A 19,438-nucleotide genomic window follows, 5' to 3' on the forward strand; every position below is an offset into this window, starting at 1 on the left:
TAATGCCAGTAACACAAAATATTACTCTGCATTCACAACACAAGAGTATAATTATTTGAAACTTCAGAGTGAGGGTGTGTCCCCGCATTATTTTGAATTCTTAGACAGGTATCTAAAATGAAATAAGTGTTTAAAAACTGTTGTAACTTGCTAATACCATGAAAGGAAAATGGAATGTTTAACAAGGAACACAGTATTATGGTGTCAGCAGAAAGAAGAGAAAACGCATTCTCATCTTTACAAATAAAATGGTGAAACTGCATTAAAAAAAATACAAATTAAGATGCTGTTTGTCAATTCTCACCTTTATGTAGTTCAGTTAAGATTTGCTTTGTATTTTCAAAAACTAAAAATACATATATGCACATTTTTTATAACACTGAGCATAGAGAAATGAATTCTGTTTTTCCACCTGGAAGAATAGAATGTGTTTTTGATATTGCCAGAATATTGCTTTGTGTTATTGCTTGCTTGTGATTGCTGATCTGACTGACTACCACCATCCGTGGAAGTTTTTGTCCTTGGAGAACATATGCTTGAGTCATCAATACAAGAGGAAGGAGGAATAAAAAAAAAGAGAGAGATAAGATTTCAATTTCTTTCCGCTTTGTGCATCTGTTAGGTGCCTGACAGCATTCAGCAGACCATATGAGAATCATATACATGGGGAAGGTATTTCTGCAATATTGAAAATTATCCATACTTTGTTTTTCACAATTGTATGCATGTAGTAGAATGAAAAAATATTGTCTTAATTTCTGCTCTAATCTGTTATATGCTTTCTTTTGCGCATTTTAAGTAATTTCCAGTTCCTAGTTGTATTTGGAGGTTTTGGGGATTTTTTTAAAAGAACTATCATTTGTGAATGTGTGAGTGTGCTACAGGCATAGATGGCCCCTGTAATTCTGTTATGACTACCAATGCCAGAACAATTAATTGCTTGTGTCTTTAATAATTTTGTGTACTTTATGACAAATTCATGACCTGAAATGATTAATTTTTTTCTAATAGAGATAGACTAATGAAAATGGTGCTCAATAGCCAGGGTTGTCTGTATGCGTGTCTGGCTTAGTTATGTGAATGCAGGAATAGGGGAGGAAAAGAAAGAGAGGAACTGCATGTGCTTTTAGGAGAATTGGGAGAAAGGTTTGCAGTTGATGAACTCAGGGGCACTTCCTCATTCCAGTGGATTCCTTTTAGCTCTCTGGCAAATATTGTTTTAAAGCAGAGGAAATTTAACAGACATGAAAATAAAGTGAGTAAGTTATATCCTAGTTTTAGTCATTATGTATTGCTATAAGAGGGCAGCAACATTTTAATCATCGTAGTGTCATAGAACACCTTCACTAGCACTACCACTTAGTTCAGGTATGGGCAAACCCAGGCCCGGGGGCTGGATGTGGCCTCATGGGCTCTTTTCTCAGGCTCTCCTCTCTCTCACCATCATATCCTTCCTTCCTCCTCTCTTTCCTTCCTTCCCTCCTTCCTTCCTTCCTTCTTTCATTTCCTTCCACCTTTTCATCCTTTCCTCCCTTTTGTCTTTTCTTTCTTCTCTCTTTTCTACCTCCCACCCTTCCCTCCCTCTTTCTCCATGAGTCCTTCCCTTCCACACATTCATCTTTCCTTCTTTTTCTCTTTCCACCCTCTCTTCCTCTTTTCTCCTCCTTTCCTTTGCGTTCCTTTTCTTTTGTGTTTCCTTCATTCTCTCTTTCCTTTCTCCTTACCTCCCTCTTTCTCCTTCAACCCTTCCTTTCCACCCTTTCATCCTTCCTTCCCTCTTTACTCCCTTTTTCTCCCCTCTCTCTCTTTCTCCTTCCACCCTCTCATCCTCCCTTTTCTTTTTCCTTTATCCTTCCGTCCCTCTCTCCCTTCCATCCACCCTTCCTTTCCAGCTTTTCATCCTTCCTTCTCTCTTTCCTTCCTCCTTCCCTTACTTCCATCACCAGGCACCCAGTCCTCCCAGCAGGGAGTGCTAACATGTGGCACTCAAGTTAGAAAGTTTGACCATGCCTGACTTAGTTCCTTACAGCCAGATTATATAGTAATAAAATCCCAGAGATGTCCTCCAAAACAGTTCTGTGTTGCCCTATTTGTGGCCACTGGAGTCCTCAGCTAATCCCTAAGATGCTTTGTATGAATTTTGAATTCATTCCTCACCAACCATGACTTTTCCATTGGTTAACAAGCCTCATTGACATTCAGTCAGAAACAATGTCTGTATTTCTATTTTTTCTTTTTAATTCTAAGCAGAAGCCTTTTCTGGACAGCTCTTCCTAGTTTATCAATATAACATTGAATTCCAACCCACCTAAACACAGCACAAAAATAAATGCTTTTTAAAATGTCCTATCTGCACCAAGATTACAAGGGAATGGCTTTCCCTAGCTGGGAAAACCTCCACAAATGCTTCCCTTCCTACTCTTCCTCCTGTCTGTGTGGAGTTGGTCCAAGACAATTTGTTTCTGAAGCAAAGGACAAGGTGGCACCCTTTCCCCAGTCTGTACAGGTACAGAAGCTAGCAGGTTATCAGTTCTATCTTCCTTTAGTGCGGGCAGTGAGAGACTGTCATCCACAACACTGGGGGCAGTCGGCAAATTTAAGAGTAAGGTGTGTGGCACATACATCTCTCTCCTCTGGAAAGGGGTATCAGACAGAGTTCTGAAGAGATATCTGGAAGACTACCATATTGCTCTACAGAATTCATGTCATTCATGTCATTATCCACCCATCTTGGCTTTCGGCCATGTCTACCTTCCTGCCTTTGTCCTCCAATAACCATTGTTAAAACTGAACTTGCTACCCATATGTTTTGCATTTCTACATCTATTTCTACACAAAACCCACCCATAAAAATCTATTCCTAGGCATTTTATTGCATTCATATAAGAAAGTAGACTTAGGGCATGTCTACACTGACCATTCACCTTGGTGTGAGGTTGGATCAGGCTTGCAAGCAGTGACAAAATGCATACAGGTTGATCTGGATTGACCTGCAAAAAGCCACTTAATGCAGCTGCACTATGGGTTAAAAAACACACACACACACACAGGAGAAAGCCCTTACTTCTGGTCAAGCAGATACCCACTGCCAGTTCCTATGCAGAACCAGTGGCAGGTGACTCAGAAGAGATCCCACGTTCAGGCAGATGGGGGACATGGGATGGCTGTCCCCTCCTACCCTACCCATCCCTGTCACTGCCAGCTAGGGCAGTAACTGAAGCCCCTTCTACACTGCCATATAATCCAGTTCAAAGCAGATAATCTGGATATTATATGGCAGTGTAGAAGGGGCCAGAGTTACAAACCTCCTGCTGAGCATTCTCCGTTCCTGCTTGGATGTAATGTAGCTGGCAAAGGAGCCTAGGGTTAAGGAGGAGGGGACTGCTTCCCTTGCTTCTCTCAATCTCCTTTGCCAGTCAAATGGCATGGAAGCAGTAAAGAAGTTTGCCCAGCAGCTGGTATGCAGGCCTGTTGGTGCTGTAACTTGCAGTGACTGAGACAGAGAGGTGGCTGATTTGGGCCCCTGTCCTGCAGTTTTGAATTAACCTTGGCAGGACTGGGCTATAGGGAGGCCCTCCCATTGCTGAGATGGCTCATGGTGGGCTACAATAGGGGCTGGAACCAGTGATTTGACACCAGTACTGACTTACATTGTTTGTTCATTTAGAATTACCCTGCATCTATGAAAACTTATGCTACCAACTTTGTCCCCTCAGTTAGTCCCTAAAATGCTACAACGTCCCTTTGTACTTCCTCACTCTGCCTAGTGATGGGAACCATCTCATTTATGTTAAAGTTAAATGCCACATCCTGGACCTACATGCATTTAATTTACCAAGAAAGACAGGGCATTTTGCATGGTCCTTCTAAAATGTTCGAGGATGCTAGGTGCTGGTTTGAATCCTAGTGCTTCCTAACAGAATTGTATGACTCCCAGAATAAATAAGATGATTTCTCAACACCAGCTGTACAAAGATAGGGTGCCATTCACACCTCTAAAATGTGAGCCCATGAAAACACTCCAATCCGCATTATACGAATGCAAAACCAGTAAGAAATTACTGTCTTGTTTCTTTCATTTGTTTATGAATATTTAAATTCATATGGTCTTCTCTATTTTTATGTGTGTATGTCATAAGTGGCATTAGATAACTGCAAGTCACTTCTGCTGTGAGAGAATTGGCTGTTTGTAAGGACTTTGCCCAGAGGACACCCAGATGTTTTACCATCCTGTGGAGGCTTCTCTCATGTCCCTGCATGGGAAGCTAGAGCTGACAGATGGGAGCTCATCCTGTCTCATGGATTTGAACCGCTGACCTTCAGGTCAGCAGTTCAGCCAGCACAAGGGTTTAACCTATTGCGCCACTGCAGCTCCATGTCTTGTGTATGTGTGGGAAAGGAATATTAGAGTTTTATTTTTTGTGTACTTCCTAGAGAATCGATCCCACTGAATCTTACAGCAGCATGCCTAGTTCAGGATTAATGAGAACAAGACAATACATTATATGCCTCTTTGGAACAGATCTTATGAATGTCTTTGTTTGTTTGTTTACTGTTGCTTCTTTATTGTTTCTTTATAAGTACATTTGGAATATAGAATAGTCATAAATCGAAGATTAGCTAGAAGTGTTGTTATGGCAACTATTAACTGGAGGACACAGACTGAGTGTACAAAAATATGGAGTTATTTAGTCTCATATTAGAGTATTCTGTATTAATTCTTATTTCTGATAATCTACTTCAAATACAAAATAATCATTTTGTGGTTATTCTAACCTGTTTGTAGCTAGTAACAAAGTTGAAAGTTGTATCAGAAGATTACTTTTGTTTATTTTTTTCATGCATCTTAGGCATGAACATAAACATGTCAAGTTTAAGCAAGAAACATGTGAAAGAGATGAACAGAACAAATGTGACATTATTGCCCCCTGTCAATAGAAAGACAGGACTAACATACAGTGTCAGCCTGGAGTTAAATTCAGTCTGCTTAGACTAGAGCTATCCAAGGTCCTGCAACTCCAGCCAAACCTGCTAAGTTACTATGCCTGGATTACTCTTCTTGTAATCAAACCTGCTTTTAATCCTCCTGTTAAATTCAGAGTTAAAACATGACAAGCATTTTATTCCCAGTATTTGAAAAGCTGAGCTTATTAGTTTTTGAGATTGTTGTTAAGCCAAAATATTTAATAGTGAGCAAATGTTTTACCCAAAAACACCTTGAAAAGTAGAGTGGTAGATACTGGAATGAATATTCCATTAATGAATATAATCTATCAAAATGTTTTGCTTTGCCACCCTTTGAGATAATTTAGGTTTTTATGATTAATATGTTTTTATTTTCGATTTACTTAGGTTTTTATTCTTTTTCTAATAATGAAATAATGTATGTTCAGATCTCTGAGGAGGTAACATGTTTTACATTCAAAAGTATTATATTACATTCATATGAGCTCAGTCTCTCATAACTCTTAGTCTGAATGGACTCTTGTTGTTTGTCCTATTTTAAAACCCACAATCTCTGCTGTGTTTTCATTTTAAACTGCAGCATTTTATATGAATACAATGAGCATATCTGAATTAGCAATGATTAATGTGCTTTCAAGCAATATCCTTATGGACTGTCCTACAATGAATCTTCAGAGAAATTTCTCTTTCATAGACTGTGTCAAAGGAGACTATTTTCAAGTTTGTTATTAAATAATTGTTTCTGTATGAGATCAACAACACTCTTTTTCTTTATTCAGTGTTCATATGTTAATCTGGTGCCAGTGTGTGTTTTGCCTGAGTGAATGAACTCTTTGTTTATACATGGCTGGATCCAGACTTGCCCCTACAGACTGTAGGTTTCCTTGTATTCATGGAACACAGTTCCTCCTTTAGTCCCAAAGCCATGCTGTTCCTGGTGTCCCTAAAACCATGAGAACAGTTTTCAGAGAGTGCAGGAGAAAAGAGGTCTCAGCAGAAATCATTGTCCACTATTCACACTTTCTCCAGAATGAGTAAACATTATTGAGAACAAATTCAAAACTCTACTTTTATTGTATTGTCGAAGGCTTTCATGGCCGGAATCACTCAGTTCTTGTGGGTTTTTTCGGGCTATATGGCCATGTTCTAGAGGCATTTCTCCTGACGTTTTGCCTGCATCTATGGCAAGCTTCCTCAGAGGTGAGGTCTGCTGGAGCTGGGAAAAAAGGGGTTTATATATCTGTGGAATGACCAGGGTGAGACAAAAGGCTTTTGTAAGTTGGGCTGGGTGTGAATCTTTCAACTGACCACCTTGATTAGCATACAATGGGCTGACTGTGCCTGGAGCAAACTCTTCTTGAAGGGTGATTAGATGTCCCTGCCTGTTTTTCTCCCTGCTGTTTTTGCTGTTGCAATTTTAGAATTTTTTAATACTGGTAGCCAGATTTTGTTCATTTTCATGGTTTCTTCCTTTCTGTTGAAATTGTCCACATGTTTGTGGATTTCAATGGCTTCTCTGTGTAGTCTGACATGGTGGTTGTGAGAGTGGTCCAGCATTTTTGTGTTCTCAAATAAAATGCTGTGTCCAGGTTTGTTCATCTACTTTTATTGTTCTTGGAGTGTACTTGAAAAACAGACATAACAAAACAACTTTCTTTTTAAACCTACACATGTAAAATTGGTAGTTTTTTGTGGTGACTAACACTTTCCTGTTGTCTTTCTCTCATTGCGTACATGGGGTAAATGCTAGGGAGTTATTTGAAGAAATTTCTCACCAAATTTTGGATGACCTTACCTTGTTTGATCATTTATAAAAGTGAGGGAAACTACAAGCCATATAACAAGTACAAAAGGTTCTGTTCTTGGAGTGTACTAGGCTGAGAGGGGATATGATAGCCATGTATAAATATGTGAGAGGAAGCCACAGGGAGGAGGGAGCAAGCTTGTTTTCTGCTTCCCTGGGGACTAGGACGCAAAACAATGGCTTCAAACTACAAGAGAGGAGATTCCATCTGAACATGAGGAAGAACTTCCTGACTGTGAGAGCCGTTCAGCAGTGGAACTCTCTGCCCCAGAGTGTGGTGGAGGCTCCTTCTTTGGAAGCTTTTAAACAGAGGCTGGATGGCCATCTGTCAGGGGTGATTTGAATGCAATATTCCTGCTTCTTGGCAGGGGGTTGGACTGGATGGCCCATGAGGTCTCTTCCAACTCTTTGATTCTATGATTCTACTTGCAAAACAGAATAAAAGCAGAAGGTTACTTTAATGCTCCCATCAAGGCACTAGTTGTGCAATTCTGTGCTCATGTGAGGCAAGAGGCTTTGTTGATAATAGCAATGCTATTTGTGAGGTCTTCTCTGTTAGAAAAACTTTTGCTGAGAAGCCAGACTAAATGTGCCAAAGAGTTACTAGGCAGCAGTAGCAATGAAGAGTGCATCTTTAAAGCCAAAATTCTGTGTTACTCTACTTTTTGAACCTTTTAAGGAAGTGCACGTGCTCTGAGTTGTCATTACAAGGACATTTTGATTCATGTGATTTGGTTGGCATGTGACAATCCCTTATTGTTCTTTTCATTGATATTGTGTTTTTATAGTCACTGAATATGTCAATAATGTGGTATGGTCTGTTATAGAGGGAGATTCATGGGTGTGAAATTATGAATTACCACATTGGGTGATACCAGCCCTAGTTACACAACTGACTTTTCCCTTCTTGGGATAACCCATTATAATGTAGTCAGCAAAGGACCCCTGTTACAAATGGCTCCTCTTCCCCTGAAAGATGAGCGGCAAAGGTTTTGGCTTTCATGGTGACAGCAACCCTGTGGCCATATGGGTCAATAAAACTCTGTCAAATAGTCCTTAAGAAAACAGGCAAGCTTGTAAACATACTAACAACATTTTCTTTATGCCAACTTCCTCACAGCAACATTTAAAGACATCTCTTCCCATTCTTTGTTTTCCCCACCCTCCTTCCTCTCTCTGTGTTCTCAATTTCTATCTTATCCCAGACTTACCCTTGACCCCCCCCCCTTCACAGTCACTCTACTGACTGTTATCCTCTCCATTGGAATAATCCCTTACTTTCTTTCCTTTAAGAGCATTTCCTCTACACACCCACAACAGAAACTTGAATCATTGTCTGTAACAAAACAAGTGGACCTTCAGCATTGTGTAGTGCTATAGGCCACTGATGCTGGCTATCTTCAGGATCCAGCAGCAGAAGGAGAATTCTTATTGTATCGTTGTTCTGTAATTAAAAACTAAGGAGATAATTGTTCTACCTTTCTTTCTTTCTTTTGTTGCTAAAGAGATGAGATTTTATATACTCCTATCTCTACAGCTCGATCTTACATCTTGTTGCATTCCAATAAAGGAAAGATGAATTGCACTTGTTTCCATAAGAGCAGGGAGGGGTTTTTTTTTTCCTGATGACATCTTGCAAAGAAAATGTATCCAATTTTTGCAATCTTCCATCACCTTCCTTCTTCAGGCTTAATAGTTTTCCATTATATCAAAGTACATTTGTCATTTAATTCTGCCATGCACAATAAGAAAGAAAACTCATACAATATATATTGGGTAAATAATGTGCACCTTCACCTCTTGTAAATAAATAAATAACATAATGGGTCAACAGTATTATTTTACTGTTAAAATTACCTATACTCTAGAGCCTATCAATCATGGCCAGTGAGAAAAAGTAGAGTAGAGCAACTGTGGTGACAGAGTGAAACTAAAAAAAGGTGCAGAGTTTTCCCCAAATCCATGAAACTGAGAGAAAACCAATCCAAACTGCTGCATAGGTGCTCCAAATGCTCAATCCAATATTAACACACAGCTTGCCAGATAATTACAGCCAGTTTTCCATATTTACTGAAGTTAGAGGTGCTGGACTCCTGAGATAGTGAGAAAACAGCAAAAGGACATCTCCTATGAATCTCTAGATTTTCCATTGCAACTCTATGGTCGGTTTCTGCCAGAAATAGTCCAGAATCAAGCTTAAATGCTCTAAATATTCCTAGAGAGAGCATGTTAATTAAATCTTCAAAAGTATAACCTGCAAATGTGGAGGGCTCACTGTATTTTATAACACCTTCCATCACATGAGCCACTATGACATAGGTTTGAATCTAGAAGACATTTATACACCACTTTTTATGCAAGCCTGGGACTCAAGGTTAATTGGCAAGATTAAAAGAAACACTGTGTTGAGGATGTGGAAGTTAGGGGTTTGCTGTGTGACATGAACACAATTCAAACAGTGTGAAGTTTTTTAGCATCCATGCATCTGGCACAGTATCTGGCTGGTGGGTGTTTCCATCCTATCGAAGGACCTCTTAGTCAAAGTAACTGAATTATAGAATTATGTCCTGAAGTTCTGTCTGCATTTTTGCACCCAGAAACTTTTTACAGAGTTTCTTTAAGAAGTTTCTGCAGAACTTGCTTTTGAGGAGGTAAGTTTTTCTTTCTACTATGTTTTCAGAATAAATTATGATACTTTCAGAAAGTAATTCTGTAAAACCCAAACACACTGCTCTAATTAAACTCTGCTCCTCCATAAACATTAAAAAAAATTATTTCATTTGTGTACAATTTTCATTTTAAAATACTCATGGGTTTTGTGGGACTCCTCTAGTAAACATGTTTCACATATATACATACATACATACATACATACATATTAGTGAGGACTGGGCTTTTATTATTGTAGTCAGGAACTCCATACCAAGAAATGATGGGTGTAATAGATGATAAATTGTGTAAATTAGGCTTATAAATGTGGATATTTTGCATATTTCTTCCTTCTGAACTCATTTAAAATTCTTCTCCATGCTGCAATTGGAGCTGGAATGACAGACGATGGCAGCTGAATCTCGGAATTTATTTCATGTTTCCAGTCACCCTTTCAGTCAAATTAAGGCAGACATACATTTCTCCTTGGGTTGCTATTTCTCTATGATTATGAATTTGATCCTGGTGTGGCATCTTTTCCCCCTTTAATGAACCATGTAAAATATTTGCTTTTGCTTAGTTTATCCAGAGCTTAGAAAATTGACTTTTGGGGACCAAATCTCTCAGAATCCCTCAGCCTTTTCTATGCTTTTTTTTTTTAAATTACAATTCCCAGAAACCTCTAGAGAGTTTTGTACACTGTAACCGAAAAAGTTTTCAAAGCTCTGTACTTGATTTCCATCCTTACTTCTGGACTGTTTGCAATTATTACACTATCAATGTTGCAAGACATTGCTTTAATGCAGGAGGTGGACCCTTATTTGCATCTAGCTATGTGGTGTCTTGCCTCACTGCCCTGCTTTTTGCCATTATCCGTATGCAGATGATCAAAACATATGCAGATAATCAACTTTTCAAGATGGATAAGGGATTATCCTTGCAGGTGTGACTTCAGGATATCACACAGAACTTGGGCCTTCCAGATTTCAAAGGATTTATGTAAAAGAATGGATTAACCCATAAAGATTATGTGCCATTGATATTTAATATTGGAATGGCCTTGGACTATGATTTTTGGATTATGTGATTTTAATGTTTATATTAATGTTTTAACTCCACGTTTTAATGTCTAAGTGTTGTTACGTTTTATGATTTAATTGATAGTTATATGTTATTGTTGTTTTATGTTATGTTTTATATGTTTGTGATGTATTAAATTTTGCCGTGAATATGTTGGAAACCCCTTTGAGTCTGCCCCTCTCCCCAGGTGAGAAAAACAGTATGCAAATGAAGTAAATAAATAAATAAATTAGAGTCCAGGATTGGGATAAATGAATCCTGTGAACACGCTGATCATCTTTCAACACGCTGATCATCCTCACGCTTTCATCAGGTACACATAGCTACTTCCCTTGTAACTTTTAAAATCCAAGCATGTAATTGATAACAAGCACAAGAGTGTAACTAAGGACCTCATCACATTGAGGTCCAAAAAACCTGGCAATAGCAGGGGAATCCACCATGGATTGTGGCGAATCCAGTGTGGGGTGCTCATCATCCTACACCCTGCATCACTCCCTAGCCCCACATTTCCCTTACCTCATTCCCACTCTGCCTCTTGTGTTCCCAGTGCTGCCTCTTTTAACAGTATCACCTCACTTCAGGTACAGAGCCCCACTGGAAGTGATGGGAACCGGCAGGCTCTATACCTGAAATGAAGCCAAATTGACATTGGACAGGCAATTTTGCCAATGTGATTACTTAGTAAAGCACTTTGAATATTGGGTTGTTGTGTGTTTACCGGGCTGTATGATCATAATCCAGAAGCATTCTTTCCTGCATCTATAGCAGGCATCCTCAGAGGTTGTAAGGTCAAAGTACAGGATATTTCTCCTGTACCTTTATAATGTATGGCAGGATTGTATGCTCTCACCCAACCTATTCAACTTGTATGCAGAACACATCATGCGATGTGCGGGGCTTGACGAATGCAAGGCTGGGGTAAAAATTGCTGGAAGAAACATTGACAACCTTAGATATGCAGATGGCACCACTTTGATGGCCGAAAGTGAGGAGGAGCTGAGGAGCCTTCTAATCAAGGTGAAAGAAGAAAGCACAAAAACTGGGTTGCAGCTAAGCATAAAAAAACCCCCAAGATTATGGCAAAAAGAATGATTGACAAATGGGAAATAGTGGGAGAAAACGTGGAGGCCATGGCAGACTTTGTATTTCTATGTGCAACAATTACTGCAGATGCAGACTGCAGCCAGGAAATCAGGAGACGCTTACTTCTTGGGAGGAGAGACATCACACTGGCAAAAAAGATCCGCATAGTTAAAGCAATGGTTTTGCCCATAGTCACCTACGGATGTGAGAGCTGGACAATAAGGAAGGCTGAGTGAAGGAAGATAGATGCTTTTGAACCACCAGAAGATCCAACCAGTCCATACTTCAGGAAATAAAGCCCAGTTGCTCATTGGAGGGAAGGATAATAGAGGCCAAGATGAAGTACTTTGGCCGCAATATGATAAGACACGAAAGCTTGGAAAAGATAATGATGCTGGGGGAAATGGAAGGAAAAAGGAAGAGGGGCCGACCAAGGGCAAGATGGATGGATGGCATCCTTGAAGTGACTGGATTCACCTTGAAGGAGCTGGGGGTGGTCACAGCCAACAGGGAGCTCTGACGTGGGCTGGTCCATGAGGTCACGAAGAGACGGAAGCGACTGAATGAATGAACAACAACAACCTTTATAACACAGGACAATTAATGTATATTATTATTCCAGATCAACTATTAGCTCTTGAGATGGGACAGAATAGCAGATGTTTTGATTGGTCTCATGCTCTGTTTTAAAAGCTGTGGGTGTTGCTATCACAAGCTGGAATTATGCTTGCAAGTGCAAACATACTGTATTTCTTCAATTGTAAGATGCCATTGATTGTAAGATTTCAGTACCACCACCAATAAAAATATGTAAGATATACCTGCAATTCTAAGACACACCACATTTTAGTTATTTATATAGGAAAAAGTGTATCTTAGAATTGAAGAAATACAGTATATTACAAAGTTGTCCATTCCCACAACTTGTCTGAGCAAGAAATATTTTTAGACAAATGCATAGATTTTCTGTCCATGCTTTCTAAAATTAGATTAGCACAGATTTTCCAGCATAAAGTATTTAGGGTCTGCGAGGGTATCTTTGTCTTCAGAACATACAATAAGAAGGTTTTCTAAAATAGGGATTACAATAGCTTTAAGAAGAATTTGTGAGCCATTTCATCATGGAGGTTAAGTAGGATCTTTGACAAATGAACCGACTAGACATGCATTTTGGATAAAGGCTGGGGGGGGGGGGGCGTAATTTGAGAAAAAAGAACAAAGGGTAGTGTTATTAACTGGGTTTAGACAGATTCTTGCACAAGGGGCTCATGCCCATCAGCCCGTTCTACCTTAGCATCAGCTTCATCACTGGATGGCTTTCCAGCACCACCACCTTCACCGTGCAGTTCCATCAGTCTGCCCAATTTGAATTTGGGTTTCTTAAGCATCTTGACTTTACAAACATAGACATCATGAAGGGGATAGATTGACTGACATGCCTTTTCTATATCTTTACCAATGCTATCTGGAGTCAGTTTGTTGACAACTTCTTTCAGATCATTTGTTTGTACTTCTTGTGTCATGATTTCCACCATTTTCTTCTGGATTTGGCGGACCTGCTAGTGCTAGTGCTGCTAGTGCTGGGCATAGGAAGTCTTGCGAATCTGGTTGGTACGCTTCTTGGTGAAACACAGAAAAGGTGCAGAAGGTATCCGTCGTTTTGACATCAACATGGACTTTAATCATTGCCATTTTTTGACCATCGAGCACATTTTGTCACTTGTCAGGTCCATGCCATGGAAGTTGGTCAGACAATTCTTTCCTTGCAAATCCTCAGTGATCAGGCAACTTCATCATTCTGTAGGTCAGCAAGACTTCAAACACACAGCCTTTCAGTCTGTCAGAGGTGATTTTTGTTCCCTGATTCCTGGTAACTAATGTCTTCCAAATGTTTCAAATATTAAACATTGCTGGGGCCTTGAAATCGTACCAGTCTTCTTTGAGAAAGGATAATCCACTTTCTTCTTAGTGCTTTTCTTGTCTCCTTTTGTGAGGTGCTTGTTCTTGCCAACCGCCAACAAGGGGTAGTGAAAATACAGACAATTGTATTTTTATTAAAGCAGGAATTCTGTGTATTGACCTGTGAGTAAAGCCAATATAGTAGAGCTTGCCTCTGAATAACTGTATAAGTCACTGAGAGAAGATTGCTATTGGAAGGGATAGTAAACCTATAAATAAACAAATGTGATAGTTTTGCTAGGTTTCAAAATGTGAGTTGCCTGCTTTGATTAATTTTTTTGCCTGAAAAACATGGACATCACTATAAAGATTGCATGTTATTTTTAAAATCATCCCCCACCCAAACCCCAATTTGGGATTATACATATCACATCAGTTCTGATTTATGGTTTGGCTGCCCATATCTCAAAGTTCAAGTTGTGTGTATGAAAAGAAAGGTGACTTTAAATACCAGTAAGTTAGAAGTAGAACTCCAAGAAGCTGTTTTTTATTTTCTGAAAGAGATAATAGAACCAACAGTGCACAAAATAACAATGGAATTATTCTGATAATTCCTGTTTTGAGAGCTGCAATATTTTGAGGTTTCAGGACTTTAGCCATTAATGCCAGTTTGTACACATATGCAGTGTACTTGTAACCACCGTGACAACTGACTTGGATTTTCCTTTTTCATCAAACTATGTTTTAATTAAAATGTTATTTGAGTTCCAGAAGGTTGGAGAAACTTTAAAAAAACAATTTAGAACATATTTGCAATTGATTGATAATCTAAATCAGGGGTTGACAAACTTTTTAAACAGAGGGCCAGGTCACAGTCCCTCAAACTGTTGGGGGGGGGGGCAGATTATAATTTGAAAAAAGCATGAATGAATTCCTAGGCACACTGCACATATCTTATTTGTAGTGCAAAAAACACTTAAAAACAATACAATAATTAAAATGAAGAATAATTTTAACAAATATAAACTTATTAGTATTTCAATTGGAAGTGTGGACCTGCTTTTGGCTGATGAGATAGGATTGTTGTTGTTGTTGTTGTTGTTTTTGTGTGATTTCAAGTTGTTTCAGATTTAGGTTGACCCTGAGCGAGGGCTGGGTAAATGACCTTGGAGGGCCGTATCCAGCCCCCAGGCCTTAGTTTGAGGACCCCTGATCTAAATGCATCCTCCTAACATGCAAATCTGAAGTGATGCTAATAATTGTAATGGATGCTGACAGTTTACTACTGTCATATTAAGTGCTCAGAAAAATGAAGCACCAAACATATATGAAATCCCGTAATTCTCCCGGAATCCAGACTAATCTGTATGAATGTGGATAATCCTTTAAAACTGTATCAGAGGACCACATAGAATAGTGTCACTCTGAAGTTCTTCATTAAATGTTTGCACCTCTGTTTTTTTTACTAGTGCAAAAAAAAAAAGTAAAATTTCTTTAATGTTGATATTGTCTTATGTCCTTATCACACTGGGGCTTTATTAATTTATTTACCGCACTTATATCCTGCCCTTCTCAACCCCAAAGGAGACTCAGGGCAGCCTTGCAAAGGCAGCATTAGATGCCATGTAAGTACATATCATCAATAAATAAACATTAAAACCAGCCACTTAAAAGCATAGCATTAAAACAAGAGTTAAAATCTCTTAACGTGGGCAGCCCTGTCTTCTGGCACCTGCAGAATTCTGGGAAATGTAGTTTGGAAGAGTGAGGACCTCTCTAGCTGAGCATTCAAAAGGCCCCGCCCTAAACTACATTTCCCAAAATTCTGCAGGTGCTAGAAGAATAGAGCTGCCCGCTTCAAAGCCCCCGTGTGATAATGTGGTAAATAATTGAGTGCATATGCACTTCAGCATTTTTAAACCCAATAGTATTAGGGAAAATTCGATAATTTCACAACCATAAAATTCAACAGTAATTCCCATGAAGAGATGTTCTTCAATGTAGAACTGAAGTTCAGTGCAACAGCAGGGGCTTAATGTACAAAAGTTCACTGGTTCACAGGTTCACTGCGTGCTGATACCCAGGAGAATGAGAGCTGATACCTGAGATACTATGTCAACAAGTCAGAATCAGGTTATCCATATGCTTTTTTATACCTTATTTTTCTGTGATAATAGGAGAATGATGTTGAGCATTCCCTGGCTAGAAATTCATGTACTGTCTTATGTATGTATTAGGCCTGTTTGATCAAGAAAAAATTTGTTTCTAAAATCGATTTGTAATTGGGGTGTTTTTTTGTTTCGATATTTAAAATATTTACAAAACTTTCCAAAAAAATGTTTTGTTATTTACGAAATTTCGTAAATATTTACAAAACATTTTAGAAACAATTTTTTTCTTGATCAAACAGGCCTAATAAGCTCACATGGTAATCATAATGAATATTGAAGGCAGCCGGCGCCGTGAAGCCTGCCTGCGAGGCAAAGGGGGCAAAGGGGGGCCGGGGCGGCGAGGGAAGGAAGGCCCCCCAAAGGCAGGCGGGCAGGCGGGCAGGTGGGGCCCCCACCCAAACACCCGCAGCGCCCTTCCTCACCTCCACCTCCACCTTCTCTTCCTTCTCCTTCTCCTTCTTCCTGAAACGTGGACAGGGTCTGGCTGCGGGGTCTCCGAGCCTCGGCAGCAAGGGCGCGCTGACGTCACTGCGCTGGCCTGGCCCGCGGAAGAGGAGGGGGAGGGGGAGGGGGAGGAGGGGGAGGGGGAGAGCGCAGGAGCGCGCGCGCCATCCGATCGGCTCCGGCTGCTGCGCCCTCCTCCTCCTCCTCCTCCTCCTGACACTTCCTGCAACACAGCTGGGAGGAGGAGGAAGAGGGCGCAGCAGCCGGAGCCGATCGGATGGCGCGCGCGCTCCTGCGCTCTCCTCCTCCTCCTCCTCCTCCTCCCAGCTGTGTTGCAGGAAGTGCCAGGAGGAGGAGGAGGAGGAGGAGGGTGCAGGAGCGCGCGCGCCATCCGATCGGCTCCGGCTGCTGCGCCCTCCTCCTCCTCCTCCTCCTCCTGACACTTCCTGCAACACAGCTGGGAGGAGGAGGAGGAGGGCGCAGCAGCTGGAGCCGATCGGATGGCGCGCGCGCTCCTGCGCTCTCCTCCTCCTCCTCCTCCTCCTCCCAGCTGTGTTGCAGGAAGTGCCAGGAGGAGGAGGAGGAGGAGGAGGGCGCAGGAGCGCGCGCGCCATCCGATCGGCTCCGGCTGCTGCGCCCTCCTCCTCCTCCTCCTCCTCCTGACACTTCCTGCAACACAGCTGGGAGGAGGAGGAGGAGGGCGCAGCAGCCGGAGCCGATCGGATGGCGCGCGCGCTCCTGCGCTCTCCTCCTCCTCCTCCTCCTCCTCCCAGCTGTGTTGCAGGAAGTGCCAGGAGGAGGAGGAGGAGGAGGAGGGTGCAGGAGCGCGCGCGCCATCCGATCGGCTCCGGCTGCTGCGCCCTCCTCCTCCTCCTCCTCCTCCTGACACTTCCTGCAACACAGCTGGGAGGAGGAGGAGGAGGGCGCAGCAGCCGGAGCCGATCGGATGGCGCGCGCGCTCCTGCGCTCTCCTCCTCCTCCTCCTCCTCCCAGCTGTGTTGCAGGAAGTGCCAGGAGGAGGAGGAGGAGGAGGAGGGCGCAGGAGCGCGCGCGCCATCCGATCGGCTCCGGCTGCTGCGCCCTCCTCCTCCTCCTCCTCCTCCTGACACTTCCTGCAACACAGCTGGGAGGAGGAGGAGGAGGGCGCAGCAGCCGGAGCCGATCGGATGGCGCGCGCGCTCCTGCACTCTCCTCCTCCTCCTCCTCCTCCCAGCTGTGTTGCAGGAAGTGCCAGGAGGAGGAGGAGGAGGAGGGCGCAGGAGCCCCTTCGCGCCGCCCGCCCCATTTACTGCTGGGGTGCTTGGGAGCGCCGGATTGGCTCCCAGGCACCAGCAGCACAGCAGCCTCCATCCCATTAACGAGACGAGCTGAAGCTCATAAAAAAAATGGGGCTGCTGTTTCGATATTTTTAAACCCTTCCGGGTTTGAAAATATGTTTTGAAATCGCGTCGGATATGGTAAAAATAACGATTAAATTACGAAATAACGAATTAACGAACTAAAACCGACAGGCCTAGTATGTATGTATGTATGTATGTATGCAACCAAAAATTAGCCAGATGTATTTATAATTTTGCATTTGACTACTTGGAGAGTAAAATAAAATGCAGTACATTTTATAGCATTTTCCAGAAAATTCTGGGTCAGTGACCCAACTCTGGGTCCGTGTGTGCCAATTCACAGAACTAGATTGGGTTGGATTCAAATATACTCATGTATAAGTTGAGGACAAGTTTGGGACCAAAATTATGGCTTTTGATAAGACTCCTAAAGAAGTTGATGGTCATTCTGTGGAGCAAGGAAAACACCAATGCTCCCTTAAGAGGCCAGTTGCCCTGCCTGCTGCCACCATTTCCCTTCCCAGGCCTTCAGAAAGGCTAGAAGCACTGTGGAAGAAAAAGCTTCTTTACAGTTCTCCTTTTTTTATATATATAATCATTTTTATTGTGGTTTTTTAGTAATTTTACATCGACTCGGGGTTAATCATTGACATGATTGAAAGAAAGAAAAAACCTTAAAAACCCAGGGGGGGGGAGGGTAATGGGGAGGAGGAGAGGGGTAGCAACCTAATACCTAATACCAGGGGGGGAGGTACGGGGGTTGGGTAATAATAGGGGCGGCCCTTAACTAAAGGAAAATGGGGGAAGGGAAGGGGGGGTGCATGTGGAAAGGGATGTGAGACGTGGAGTGTGTTAGTATTTATTAGTATATATTATTTACTCATTATTTCCCTCTTAGTTAGTTGTTGCTAGTATTGTCTTCTTTGCTTTTCTGCTGTTTTCATTCACTTGTTTACTCTGATGCCGTTTATGCTCTTAGTTTCCTTCAAGATAGTTTTTGATTGGAGACCAGTCTGTTCTTTCCCCTCTGACGGAATGTCTTATTCTTATATGTTGTGTCAAGGTGTCCATGTTCATTATATCCATTAGCTTTAGTCTCCAATCATCTAGCTTCGGTTCTCCTGAAATGGGCTAAACTCTCACCTTTCAACAGTAAGAATAGGGATGGGTCCTCTGCTGATAAGAGTTAAAGTACAATATTTACTTTGAACCATGAATAGTATTTCAGTATTTCTATACCGCTTTTCTCACCCCTAGGGGGAATCAAATACTGGTAAGCCAACCTAGGTTTTTTGGGTGGATTTTTAACCCAAATTTCTAGACTTATATATGAGTATATAGGGTAACTTGTGTTTATAATAGTCCCACTGTACTCAAATACTGACAAAAATCCAAATACTGGAGCTAGACTACTATTGTCCACCAAATTCCGAGGGAACCCCCCCCCCCCCCCCCAGATCCTGGACCAGTGCCTGGACGCTGCGATGGATTGGATGAGGGCTAACAAGCTGAAGCTTCATCCTGAGAAGACAGAGGTCCTCCTGGTCAGTCAGCAGCTGATCAGGGTATAGGGTGGCAACTTTTGCTCAATTGAGTTACATTCCCCCTGAGGAAACAGGCCCACAGTCTGGGGGTCTTCCTGGACTCGGTGCTGATGCTTGATGCTCAGGTGCCAGTGGTGGCCGAGAGAGCCTTTTCACTGTTAAAGCTTGTGCGCCAGTTGCAACCATACCTCGAGAAGTCTGACTTGACCATGGTGGTCCATACCTTAGTTACCTCCAGATTGGACTACTGAAATGCACTCTATGTGGGGCTGCCTTTGAAGGCAGCCAGGAAATTGCAGTGTGTACAAAGGTCGGCAGCCAGGCTGCTAACTGGAGCAAATTACAGGAAGTGGGCAACTCCCCTGTTAAAGCAGCTCCACTGACTGCTTATAAGTTTCAGCTCCCATTTCAATGTCCACATTATTACCTACAATGCCTAAACAGTTCAGGTCCAGC

At 41.8% G+C, this 19,438-nt stretch overlaps 1 protein-coding gene and 1 pseudogene across 2 annotated transcripts in view; one reads left to right on the forward strand and one right to left on the reverse strand.

The window, feature by feature from the left end:
* RPS6KA2 (ribosomal protein S6 kinase A2) overlaps window positions 1-19,438 on the forward strand; it is a 279,666-nt gene that overhangs the window by 40,020 nt on the left and 220,208 nt on the right. The gene's annotated exons all lie outside the window — the stretch shown is intronic.
* Window positions 12,826-19,193, reverse strand: LOC132761782 (small ribosomal subunit protein eS1-like; annotated as a pseudogene).

Source organism: Anolis sagrei, chromosome 1 (genome assembly GCF_037176765.1).
Source record: "Anolis sagrei isolate rAnoSag1 chromosome 1, rAnoSag1.mat, whole genome shotgun sequence".
In the NCBI taxonomy this organism is placed as follows: Eukaryota; Metazoa; Chordata; class Lepidosauria; order Squamata; family Dactyloidae; genus Anolis; species Anolis sagrei.